Below are 12,088 nucleotides of genomic sequence, written 5' to 3' on the forward strand. Positions count from 1 at the left end.
ATATAAACTAAAGTTCAATGTAATTTTTATATTTTCCATGAGTATAAGCTTCTAAGAGTTGAAAATGGTCTTCTAGACTGACTTACTATTGCAATTATGGTTGATATACAAGTGACTAAAATAATCTTTATACATCCAAACTTTTATCAAAACAAATATATTGAATATTTTTGATAAGTAACTATTAAACATAAAAATAAACATTTTATTGTAAGTTTTTCTCTTAATACATATGAACAGTTAAGATAAGTGAGGATACCTTTTGCCAGTTAATTATTTCATCCATGGGAAAAGTTACTTATTTCTAGATTAAGTCATAGAAAATATAGACCATCAGTTATATATTTTTATTGCAACATATGTGCTGAGAAACCTTCTTCTCATACCTATGTAGATAAGAGTAGAAAAACATTTTATAGTAATGTCACTCAACTCTTTAAATTTCTCTTGAGCTGAAAGCCAATAAAAGTCATTTAAGGATCGATCATCCTTATGTTATATGAAATATGTTAATAATCTGTCAGCTGGTAACTCAAGTTATTGACAATAAAGAATTAGAAATCTCCTAACTTGCAAATGGACTTGTTATTCAGTTATTGGAATTATTTCTTTTCTGAAGGAACATATGCCAAAAAAACTTTGCCAAGACTTATCTGAATGTAAATTATAACTTGCTACTCTTTCACTCAGAGGTACTTTGTTTAATTCAATATATTCAGATAGAAATTTGGAAAAGTAAATAATGTTAATTTGATTACATTTTGGTCAATACAATATGTTTAATACAATGCTTAAGTCTAATCACATTTTGTTTTAAATAAACTTCTTTTTTTAATTTTTAATTTTTGTCGGTACGTAGTAGGTGTATATATTGATGGGATACATGAGATGTTTTGATCCAGGCATGCAATGCATAATAATCACATCATGGAAAATGGAGTATCCACCCCCTCAAGTATTTATCCTTTGTGTTACAAACAGTCTAACTATACTCTTTGTTATTTTAAAATGTACAATTAAATTATTACTGACTATAGTCACCCTGTTATGCTAGTTCTAATTCATTTTTTCTGTTTTTTTAATACCCATTTACCTTCATATTTTGAGATAATTGTAGATTTACATGCAGTTACAAAAAACAATACAGGGAGATCTTGTGTACTCTTTATCTGGATGTCCCCCCTCATCACATTCTTCATACATTTTATTTTTTGAGACAGAAGCTCACTTTGTCACCCAGGCTGGAGTGCAGTGGCGCAATCTGGGCTCCCTGCAACTTCCACTTTCTGGATTCAAGCGACTCTCAAGCCTTAGCCTCTGGAGTAGCTGGGATTACAGATGCCCACCACCACACCCAGCTAATTTTTGTATTTGTAATAGAGACAGAGTTTTGCCATGTTGGCCAAGCTAATGTCTAACTCCTGACCTCAGGTGTTCTGCCTGCCTCAGCCTCCCAAAGTACTGGGATTACAGGTATCAGCCACCGCGCCTGACCTATACATTTTCATCAGTACTTCAAAGCTGCGGATTTGGTTCATTCAATATAAGGAAAATGCCTTCCATGCATTCCAACCGGCAAAGCCAATATCAGTGCCAAATCAGCAGCAACATCAGACTTTATTGCATTCAGAAAGAGGCTGACTTTTTTAAATTATATCTTCACATGTGTTTTATGGACATTATTAAAATACTGAGATAGAAACTACTGAATCTATTTTGCAAACTAGATTACTGCTTCTGCAGCCAAGATCAAACTGATGTAGAATTCATCTAATTATTTTGTATGTCTTACAATCAGCTATTATAAAAACAAGACCACATTGTTTCTCAACAGTTATTTGGTATAACGTAATGTAATGTGCCATGAGATGGTAATTTTTTATGAAATGAGAAGTATTAGATAACAACATGAATGACCTTCCTCTGGTAAGTGAATTGTGTACATGAATCAAGCTTTGTTTTTCATCCATTTGAAATGAGTAAATAAGAATTAATATGAAATTAGAAATATTCTCTTTTTCTTTTCTCCTTTTACAACTATGTTGCTGGAAGAGGTGAATAAAACATTTTTAAAATTTTTTAACTTTTATTTTAAGTTCAGGGTACATGTGCAGGTTTGTCACATAGGTAAACTTGTGTCATGGGGGTTTGTTGTACAGATGATTTCATCACGCAGGTATTAAGCCTAGTACCCATTTCCTGTTAGGTTTCTTAGATACAGGATTCTTCAATAATAAATTTAGACTTTTCCTCTAAATTGATTAAAGGAAAAAGGTATATGTTGCTAAAAACTCACTAACCCAGCAGCAAACACACAGTATTATTTATTATTGTTAATAGGAGGTATAAATTATTAAACATTTTACAAGGTAAAATCTTCAGTTTGTTAAAAGTAAATTTTAGCTATCTTATTGAAAGATGAACATGAACTTAAATCATAAATTTTTTACCTTATAAATCTTGAAAAATTGCTAGTTTTGAAAAGCATTCCACTGATAGTCGTAAGAATCAGTATCATAAACCTCTTCTACTTGGACAGTTCAAAGGTTCTTTTCATGTCGGCTGATAAAATGTCCTAGGAACGGGGGCAAAGAGTAACTCTGTGGGGAAGGACCCTGCCAAGCACTACCTCAGCCAGGGGATCAAGGCTAGCATCAGCAGTGATAAGTCATGTTGATAGTGTCCACCCTGGATCCGATGTGAAGAAAATGGCACTTTACCTCTGAGATTTTTCTCCCAAAACCTAGAAGCCCAGCCTAATCATGAGAAAAACATCAGATGAATCCCAATTGAGGGACATTCTACAAAATACTTGGCCAGTATCCCTCAAAACTATAAAGCTCATTAAAAACAAGAAAGTCTGAGAAACTGTCACAGGCAAAAGTAGACTAGTGAGATATCAGTGCAGTATTCTGAATAGGACACGGGCATAGCAAAAAGATATTAGGTAAAAAATAGGAAAATCTGAATAAAGTATGACCCTTGGTTAATAATAACATCACTATTGAAACATTAATTTCTTTCTTAATTATGACATATACCATAATAATGTAAGATATTACTAACAGGGGAAGCTAGGTGTGCAGTAGATGGGAATTCTATACTATCTTTGCCAATCTTTGTAAATCTATAATTGTTCTAAAATTTTTTAATTTAACTTAAAAAATAATCCTACGGATAAATATCTTGAATAAATAAAATTAAAAAAATAGTTCAGGTATATTTTTAACATGTTGTTTTTAATTCCCAGCATTTTTGGATGATATCCTCTTTGCTTTGCCTCCATAGGACTCTACTTTCAGAGCCGTAGTTTCATCGGTAACAGACCACAGATAAAAAAGTCAAAGTAATTCAACAAAAATTATAATTACTCTCTCCATACATTCTATCCCATATCTGAATCCAGAACATCCCAACCTGGGAAAGATACACTGTTTATAAGACCAAATACATAGAAGACAGGAAAACCAGGAAAGTCCTAAGTGCTTCAATTAATTATTAAGAAAATTTTCCTGAACATGATACTTTGACATATCACTTTATTCGGCACTCTGGAGGTTTCATGGCCCAGTTGCATACACAATAGTAAGATTCGGGATGGGTGAGGTATGTGTCTTTCTCATGTAGAGTAGGTGAAGAGGTTCCATACACACCTGTGGGTTCTCAGGTGGATCAACTTAAGAAAAATAATCTATATGATTGAGAGTTCCCTTAAAACTCTTTGCACAAGTCCTCCCTTGGAAAGTCTTCCTGTACCTGATGGGCATGTAGTTTGCAGAGCACTGGAATGATGAATTATGGTGTCTAAGCTGGACAAGAAGGGAAGTGAGGACAGAGCGGCGTGACTGACTGAGAAAAGCAGCGGGCACTGGTTTGGAGGGTCCAGTGAAGCTGGAGAAATACCTGGAGAAGTAGGAAAAGAAAAGAGAAAACAAGCACAATAAGATGGGAAATGAGATTTCTTTAAGAAGAAATAGAAAAAAAAAAAACACAAAAGGCAAGACTAGAGTGTGCTTGCCATTGGGGGCAGGACAGTACCAGGACCGACAGTATTTTCAGGCAGGCCTGTTGTCTCACACATCTTCATGGCAACATCTTCATGGCGACCACAGCTACCCGCGCTCAAGTCTGTCTTCTTCACAACTGTGTTTCACAAACCCAGAACAGTTCCTGGCACAAGGGAGGTGCTCGATAAATATTTGTCAAATAAATGAAAGTATTTTGACATTTAAACTGCAAGGCACTATTCAGGGAAAATTTTCTCCACCTACCTGCCTGCATATCAAAGGAAGAAGTGGAAATTCTATCGCTACTGCCTCTGTTTTTATGGCACCAATTCCCAAAACACTTTCATTACAGGTACTTTGCATAGAAATATCTCCTTGAGCTCTTTTCAAAAACATTTTTAACATATGAAAACAATAGTTCAATATCCAATAGGAAGTCTATTGAGTCTCCTGTTCTTTCCTGTCTCCCTCCTGCAGTGTCTGGGGAAGTACCATGCTTTCTTATCCTGCACACATAATACTCTGCTAATGTTTACTGTATTGAAAGAATCAGGGTCCAGTTCTGCTTTCTTCTTTTCCTGACTTTAGAGCCCATTTGCTCAAGATGCACATTTTCCCAGGGTGCCAATGGTTAATTCATTTTCACCTGAGCATCTGGAAGCAGCTGCCCGCACTCTAACTGTCCGCTTGACAGTCAGTGCCATTCACATATCACACTTGTGCTGAGGATCCCTTTGAGTAAAACTGCAAAATAAGGCAAATATAGCAGATGAGTTTGGCTCAGAACTATCTCAATAACAATCTTTCATTTTCTTCAAGATCATCAATACTAGTATTGTTAAATTATATAGCTGGGTTTTTAACTATTTTTCAACAAGAGAAAGCATATTTTGGTCACACTGATGGCTGGAAGTAGATTTTCCCAATACATTTGAGGGTTAAACTGAGGAAAGGATGGCCGCGCTCTTGCCAGACAATGGAAGTTCCCAGTGCCAGACATTTGGGGCTCCAATATCTCAAACCTGTTTAGCTCTCCTCCCCTCCACTTCATATTTCTTACGAATTCCCTCAAAGTTAGTTTTCTGTCCTAACACCCCAAGTTGCCCTTTGGCTGTTATAGATTGTAAACCACGTCAAGGAAAAGCGATCTTTGAGAAATACCTAAGTGGCACATTATGAACTGCAAAGCTCCCAAAGAGCAATTTAAAATGATGAATATCCTTTTTAAACATCCTCTTCAAAATTGCACATGGACCTGAGCCAGTCACAAGACAGAGCTGTGGAGGATGCATGAAGCTCCCCGTCTGCTCTTCACGTTGCTCATCATTGATTTATAACCCGTGGTGCATCATCCGGCCACACAGACATTGCTGGGACTCGTACCCCATGAAAAGATGCATCCTGGCATTAATGTTTTTCTTCTACCTGCACGCTGATGTGACTCACTGCTATTCCAAGAGCATTTCCACCCACTCTTCTAAAAAAGAAAAACAAAAAACAAAACAAGAAACCTGTGTTATATTTTAGACTTTGAAGAAATAAAGCTTTTTAGAGATGACTTCTGCTTTCTTTAAAGAAGCTTCGCTGTGTTTTCTCTCCCTTCAAACACAGCAGCATGAGTAAATCCACTCCTTCCTGCTTCAAGTCTCATAAACAGAATCACTTTTTTTTTCTGGGGTGTGTACCATTCACTGCCTGGGTAAGACTTACAGATACTTCCCTTCAAACAAGCCATGAGAGGGCACTGTATGTTGCAGTTGATAAAAATGAAGGCCTCAGGCTGGGTGCAGTGGTTCAGGCACATAATCCCAGCACTTTGGGAGGCCAAGTTGGGATGATTGCTTGAGTCCAGGAGTTTGAGACCAGCCTGGGCAACATAGTGAGACCCTCTCTTCACCAAAAATTTAAAAATTAGCCATGTACAGTAGTGTATGCCTATAGTCCCAGCACCTAGGGAAGCTGAGGCAAAAGGATTGCCTGAGCCCATGGGATTGAGGCTGCCGTGACTACGATCACGTCACTGCACTCCAGCCTAGACCATAAAGTGAGATCCTGTCTCAAAAACAAAACAGAAACAACAGCAACAAAACACGAAGGCTGCAGATTCCTATAAGTAACCTAAAGGCACAACTAACACTGCTGTAACTTTTAAGCAGAACCTGAAATCGGGCAGGTGTAATTCCCATCTTCCTCGGCCCACTTTAGCCCGGCCCCATTTCCTGGAGGAGCCAAAGGGTAAAGGAAATAGTGCAAGCTCACACTCTGTGGCTGGTGCAAGGCACGCTGGAAATTGGGGCTGTTTGTTGCTGGTGTCCATCTCATTAGAACAGCCACCCTTCTGGCCCAGCTGCTCCCTGGCCCTCTTCACACTAGGCAGCCCGCTGGGACCTTGCCTTTTGGGAAAGTTCCATAACACATTCTCTTAGAATGTCCTGGGACCTCTGATTGCCATTTTCCATTATCTACTCTCCACCCTCCCCCTGCCCAATGCCCAATTCTTCTGCCCTCTGATTGGTTCATTCCCTAAGCATCAGACCTCTGAGAGTTCACATTTGAGAGTAAAGTCATACTATCTGGTTGGGTGTTAATGGCTAGTGCACAGAGAAATGCCCCCAGCTCTTCATTCTCTTTAAGGAATAGAACACATTTTAAACAGGGGCCTCTTATAAAACATTAATTTTCCAGCCCAGAGGAGGAGGTCTCCTGCTGGGAATTTCAAGTAAGATACGAAGAGAAAGGAACATCTTGGGAAAGGCACATCAGTGACTTTTGAGTGACGCTATTTGGCAGCCATTTACTGGGTCCTAGTCAAAACATCACTGCAATTTTTGGAAACTTTTGGTCACAAAAAAATAGAGTTTTGCCAGGTTACCTCAGATAATAGGGGGGCTATGGTAAGGATATGCATCAAAATAAAAGCAACTGGAATTTCAGGGGAACACATGAGTATATTTCTGTAAAGCATATTTGTATTTCTTTAAAGTAGGGTTATTCAACTTTATAGAAATGGAAATATAGTTTAGAAATTGGTAAATAGTTCAGGATTCAACAGAGATCTAGTGAACAGGTTAGCATGGAGTCCCCTGGAGAGAGGGATTCATTCATTCTCTTGCCTTCATATTCCTCTTGGCTTCAACTTGCCTGCCACTGTCAGCCAACCGCCACTCCCTCTCCCCTGCATGTGTTTTGATTTCTGCTAACTCATAACTTTTGCTTACTCATATTTTAATCTACACATCTCTTCTCCTTTCTCATAGTTTCTGGGTGTATGTTTTTTGCTTCTGTTATGGATTCTAATTGGCCCACTCTAATATTCCAGTTCAAATGCCCTAGACGGAGAAGTTACCTGGATCAGTTAATTTGCATTCTTCTTGTCAAAGTACAGCCTTTATATCAGGCCTCAGCCAAAGTATTCTTAGTTGTGAGCAATAACAAGTGCTTTGACCGGTTTAAACAATAAAAAAATGAATTTTTTAAAGGATCGAAGAGATGCTCAGAAAATGAGCAGTTATTTTCTCAGAGTTCCTTTATAGAACACAGGTCTCTGAAATTGTGGCTGATGGAATAAGAGGCTCGCTTGAAAGAAAAGATACTGAGCATGAGAGAGAAGATAAAGTTTAAAAAGGGAAGATGAAAAGGAGGCTGAGATGAAGGAATAAAGGAAAGTGAAAGACAAGTTAGTTCAGGCAGTAACCATGGTAGAACATTTTTTTCCTGAAAACCTAGAAGAAAATTACTAAAAGTACTTCTGAATGTTGCTTTCAGAGCATGACTGCAAGGCAGGAAAGATGGAGCTAGTATTTTTTAGCACTTACCAGATAGCAGACAACTGTTAGGAATTCGTGTGTGTGTTTGTGGGTATGTGTGTGCGTGTGTGTGTGTGTGTTTAGCACTCAACAATCATTTAATAAAGCAGGCACTCTTTTCATTTTATAGATCAGGAAAATGAGGCTGAGAGGTTGATTGGCTTAATTCACACAGATAGTAAATGATAGCATCAGAACATAATGACTCTCCATCTGATTCCAAATTCCACACTTTTTTCAACAACCCATTTCTCCCGGAATAAGACTAAAGGGGTGGAGAAAAATCATTGTGCTCCCTAAAAGTTATGTCTTTAAATCTTGCCTGTAAAGTCCCAGGCCTTTGAGTGGTACCTGTCCTACCTATAAAGACATCCTATGGAAGTAAATTTGGTAACTAAAATGTTCTAGATATCTTACATGGGAAATTTTTTTAAATAGAGAGAACAAAAGCTTTGCTTCCCATATCAGGCTGGCTTCCCCAATTCTTCACTGTACTTGGAGGCTGATATGGTTCTACTGTGTCCCTACCCAAATCTGACCTTGAATTGTAATAATCTCCACATGTCAAGGTCAGGTGGAGATAATTCACTCGCGGGGGTGGTTTCCCCCATACTGTTCTCCTCGTGGTGGTGAATAAGTCTCATAAGATCTGATGGTTTTAAAAACGGCAGGTCCCCTGCACAAGCTCTCTCTTGCCTGCCATCACGTAAGATGTGACTTTGCTCCTCCTTGCCTTCCACCATGATTGTGAGGTCCCAGCCATGTGAAATTATGAGTCAACTAAGCCTCTTTCTTTTGTAAATTACCAAGTCTTGGGTATGTCTTTATCAGCTGCGTGAGAACAGACTAATACAGAAGCAATAAAGGAGTTTTATACCGTATCAAACAGAGGACATTATCAAGGCACCCTAAGCCAAAAAGATAAGGAGAAAGAAGAATTAGATAGAATCACTGAGTTTACAAAGTAAGACCACAAAACACATTTACATGTTTTCCCTGTGTCATATTTAAGTGGCCATAATTTTTTTTTTTTTTTTTTTTTGAGAATTGCAAAGTGGCCCTGTTGACTTTGGCAGCTACCCAAAAGCCTAAAATCACTAGAGTTTAATCAATGTCACTCTGAGGAGTTAGGACGCCCTCACACAAAAGCAGAGGGTTTGGGCAATCACTGATACTAACTGTAGTGAGTTGAATGGTGCCTCCTCCAAAAAATATATGAACCTGTAAATGTGATCTTACTTGGGAAAAAAAAAACAGTCTTTGCAGACTTAGTTTAATTAAGAATCTCAAGATAAGATCATTCTGGATTGTGGTGGGCCCTAAATCCAGTGAAAGTGTCCCAGGGGAGAAGGGAAGAAGAAACACATCAAGGAGATGATTTGAAGTCAGAGGCAGGGACTGGGGCAATGCATCTACCTACAAGCCAAGGAACACCAAGGATTGCTGAACCCTGGGAAAAAGGCATTCCCGGTAGTCCGCCTCTTATCTGAGATTTCACTTTCCACAGTTTCAGTTACCTGAGGTCTGTGATTTGAAAATATTCAATGGAAAATCCCAGAAATAAACAATTCATAAGTTTTAAGTTGTTGCCATTCGAAGTAGCGTAATGAAATCTCGCACTGTCCTGTTTCCTCCCGCTCGAAATATGACTCATACCTTTGTCCAGTATAGATACCTCCTGTGGATACAGTGGTGTATGCACAGTGTCTAAGCTCCCTACCCATTAACCACTTAGAAGCCTTCTTGGTTATCAAATTGACTGTGGTGGACTCACAGGGTTTGTCTTCGAGAAACATTTATTTGACTTCATAAGGGCCTCAAAATACAAGAGTAGTGATACTGGCAAATTGGGTATGCCAAAGAAAAACTGTGAAGTCCTTCCTTCAGGTGAAAAGATGAAAGTTCTTAACAAGGAAAGAAAAAACACACAGGTTGAGGTTACTTAGATCTACAGTACGAAGGAAACTTCTGTCTGTGAAATTGCAGAGAAGGTAAAAGAAAGTTGTACAGTTTTGCTGTTGCACTTCAAACTGCAAAAGTTATAGCCTTAGTACAGGATAAGAGCTTAGTTAAGATGAAAGGGTCATTAAGCTTGTGGGTGGAAGAAATGAAAAGAAATGTGTTCTGATGAATAGACTTGGGCTCGCTACTATCCATGGTTGGAGTCATCTACTGGGGATGTTGGAACGCATCCCCCATGAACAAGGGAAGGACTTGTGTAATGATTCTCACAGAGCCTCCAGAAGGAACCAACTGACAATTTCATTTCTGGACTCCAGATCTGAGAGAGAATCCATTTCCGTTGCTTTAAGCCATCCAGTTTCTGGTCGTTTATCCCAGGAAAATAGGGTAGAAGCCCTAGGAAACTAAGTTTGGAAAATGTCAAGAAAAGCCTTATAAAACAGACACTGAGGGAAAGAAAAGTTACCTTACCTTGTCACCAAAGGTAAGACAAGGAAAAGAAAACTGATATATACCAGCCTGAATAAAAAGCTCGTCCAGCAATCAAAAGTTCTTTTCCCCCTCTGACAATCTCATGACGTTGGCAGAGTTTCTCAATGGACAAACTGCATTAGTATCATGTAGAGTATGGGCCAGGCAGGATGGCTCACACCTGTAATCCCAGCACTTTGGGAGGCCAAGGCCAGCGGATCACCTTAGGTCAGGAGTTCGAGACCAGCCTGGCCAATATGGAGAAAATTCATTTCTACTTAAAATTCAAAAATTAGCTGGGCGTGATGGTGGGCACCTGTAATCCCAGCTACTTGGGAGGCTGAGGTAAGAGAATTGCTTGAACGAAGGAGGCGGAGGTTGCAGTCAGCTGAGGTCACACCACTGCAATCCAGCCTGGGTGACAGAATGAGAGTCCGTCTCATTAAAAAAAAAAAAAAAAAAAAAAGAATTCTGCAGAGTATGAATGAACCAGACAATGGGGTTGGGTCCTAGGAATCTTATGCAAAAAGAAATTTTGAGAACCAATGAAGGTCAACAGTTCTAACTGCCCTCTCATACACCTCAGTGTTTCACAAAATTAGTTGTGAGAACAACCAATGATATTTGGAATGATTTTAGCATGGAAGACTTATCCCTCTCTTTTATTGTGTATTGAAATACTAAAATACAACTGGTATCTCACACACCAATAATTTCATAGATATTATTACTTACAATGAAGCCAAGTAAAAATCTAAGGTAAAATTTACTAAGTGCATCATGGAGCAGACTGTAGATGGATGTAAGGTAACTCAGGAGAGTGCCACATGAACAGGTGAAATTCAGGAAGCCAATCCGAGTGTGCCCAGAGGGAAGTGGTTCTCTGAATCTGCCCTCTTGACAACACAGCTCATTCCATCCTCCTGCATTTTACATCAGGCACAGAAGGATCTACATAGAAAAGATTCACACCCACCCACAATTGCCCTGGAGAAGGAGGGGAAGAGACAGAGAGCCTTTACTTTGTTACCACAGAGCCTCTGAGTTAAGCCAGATGCCCCTGCCTGTCTCTACCTAGAGAACAATTGAACATGGGTGGAGGTAGCAGGCTCCTAGAAGCTGGGCCCTAGTGGGTGGAAGCATACGTGCACGTGTTGGTGGTCACTGAGACTTGGGTGGCCTGATTCTGTATTGTACATGATTTGCTTTTCTGGCCACAAATAGGTCTCACGGTGAGACAGCAGAACCAAATAGAGTAGGGGCTCCGGAACAGGTAGCCACTCCAACACTTCTCAGGGACTCAGCCCTTTGCAGGCCACAGAGCAAACGGATTGTTGAATGTCAGAGTGAAAGAGACCTGCAGGTGATCCAAGTCTCTCATTTTCCAGTTGAAAAACAGGAATACAGAGGGTGAGTTGTCTAGTCAAGGTCGCAGCACTGATTGGTCACTGAAGTTGGTCGGATCAATTAAAGCTTCCTTTTCCGCAGTTCTGGTATGATATATGACTCTCTACGCCAGTTCCCCAGTAGGGACTCATGACTGCCTGTCTCCCTGGCAGTGACAGAAACTGCAATCCTATTCAACTAATTTGATGATTTGGTATAGGATTCAGAGGGGCACGCGGTGAAGGCTGAGCGAGCGCTGTCTGTGGTGAAGCTCATCACAGGATAAGGCCATGCCCCAAGCAGCTCAGTGGGAGCTGGGCTTGCGATGATGCACCCAGAGTAGTTGTTTAGGGTGGGGGCTGCGCGGAACTCATAAAAGATGTAAGAGGAGGAGAAAGTTGGCAAGAAGTGAATGCTTTCAACTACAGAGAGATCCCTGAGCCCTAAAGAAACTGC

This window comes from Aotus nancymaae, unplaced genomic scaffold, assembly GCF_030222135.1.
Source record: "Aotus nancymaae isolate 86718 unplaced genomic scaffold, 86718_ANA_hifiasm-v0.15.2.pri h1tg000043l, whole genome shotgun sequence".
Classification (NCBI taxonomy): domain Eukaryota; kingdom Metazoa; phylum Chordata; class Mammalia; order Primates; family Aotidae; genus Aotus; species Aotus nancymaae.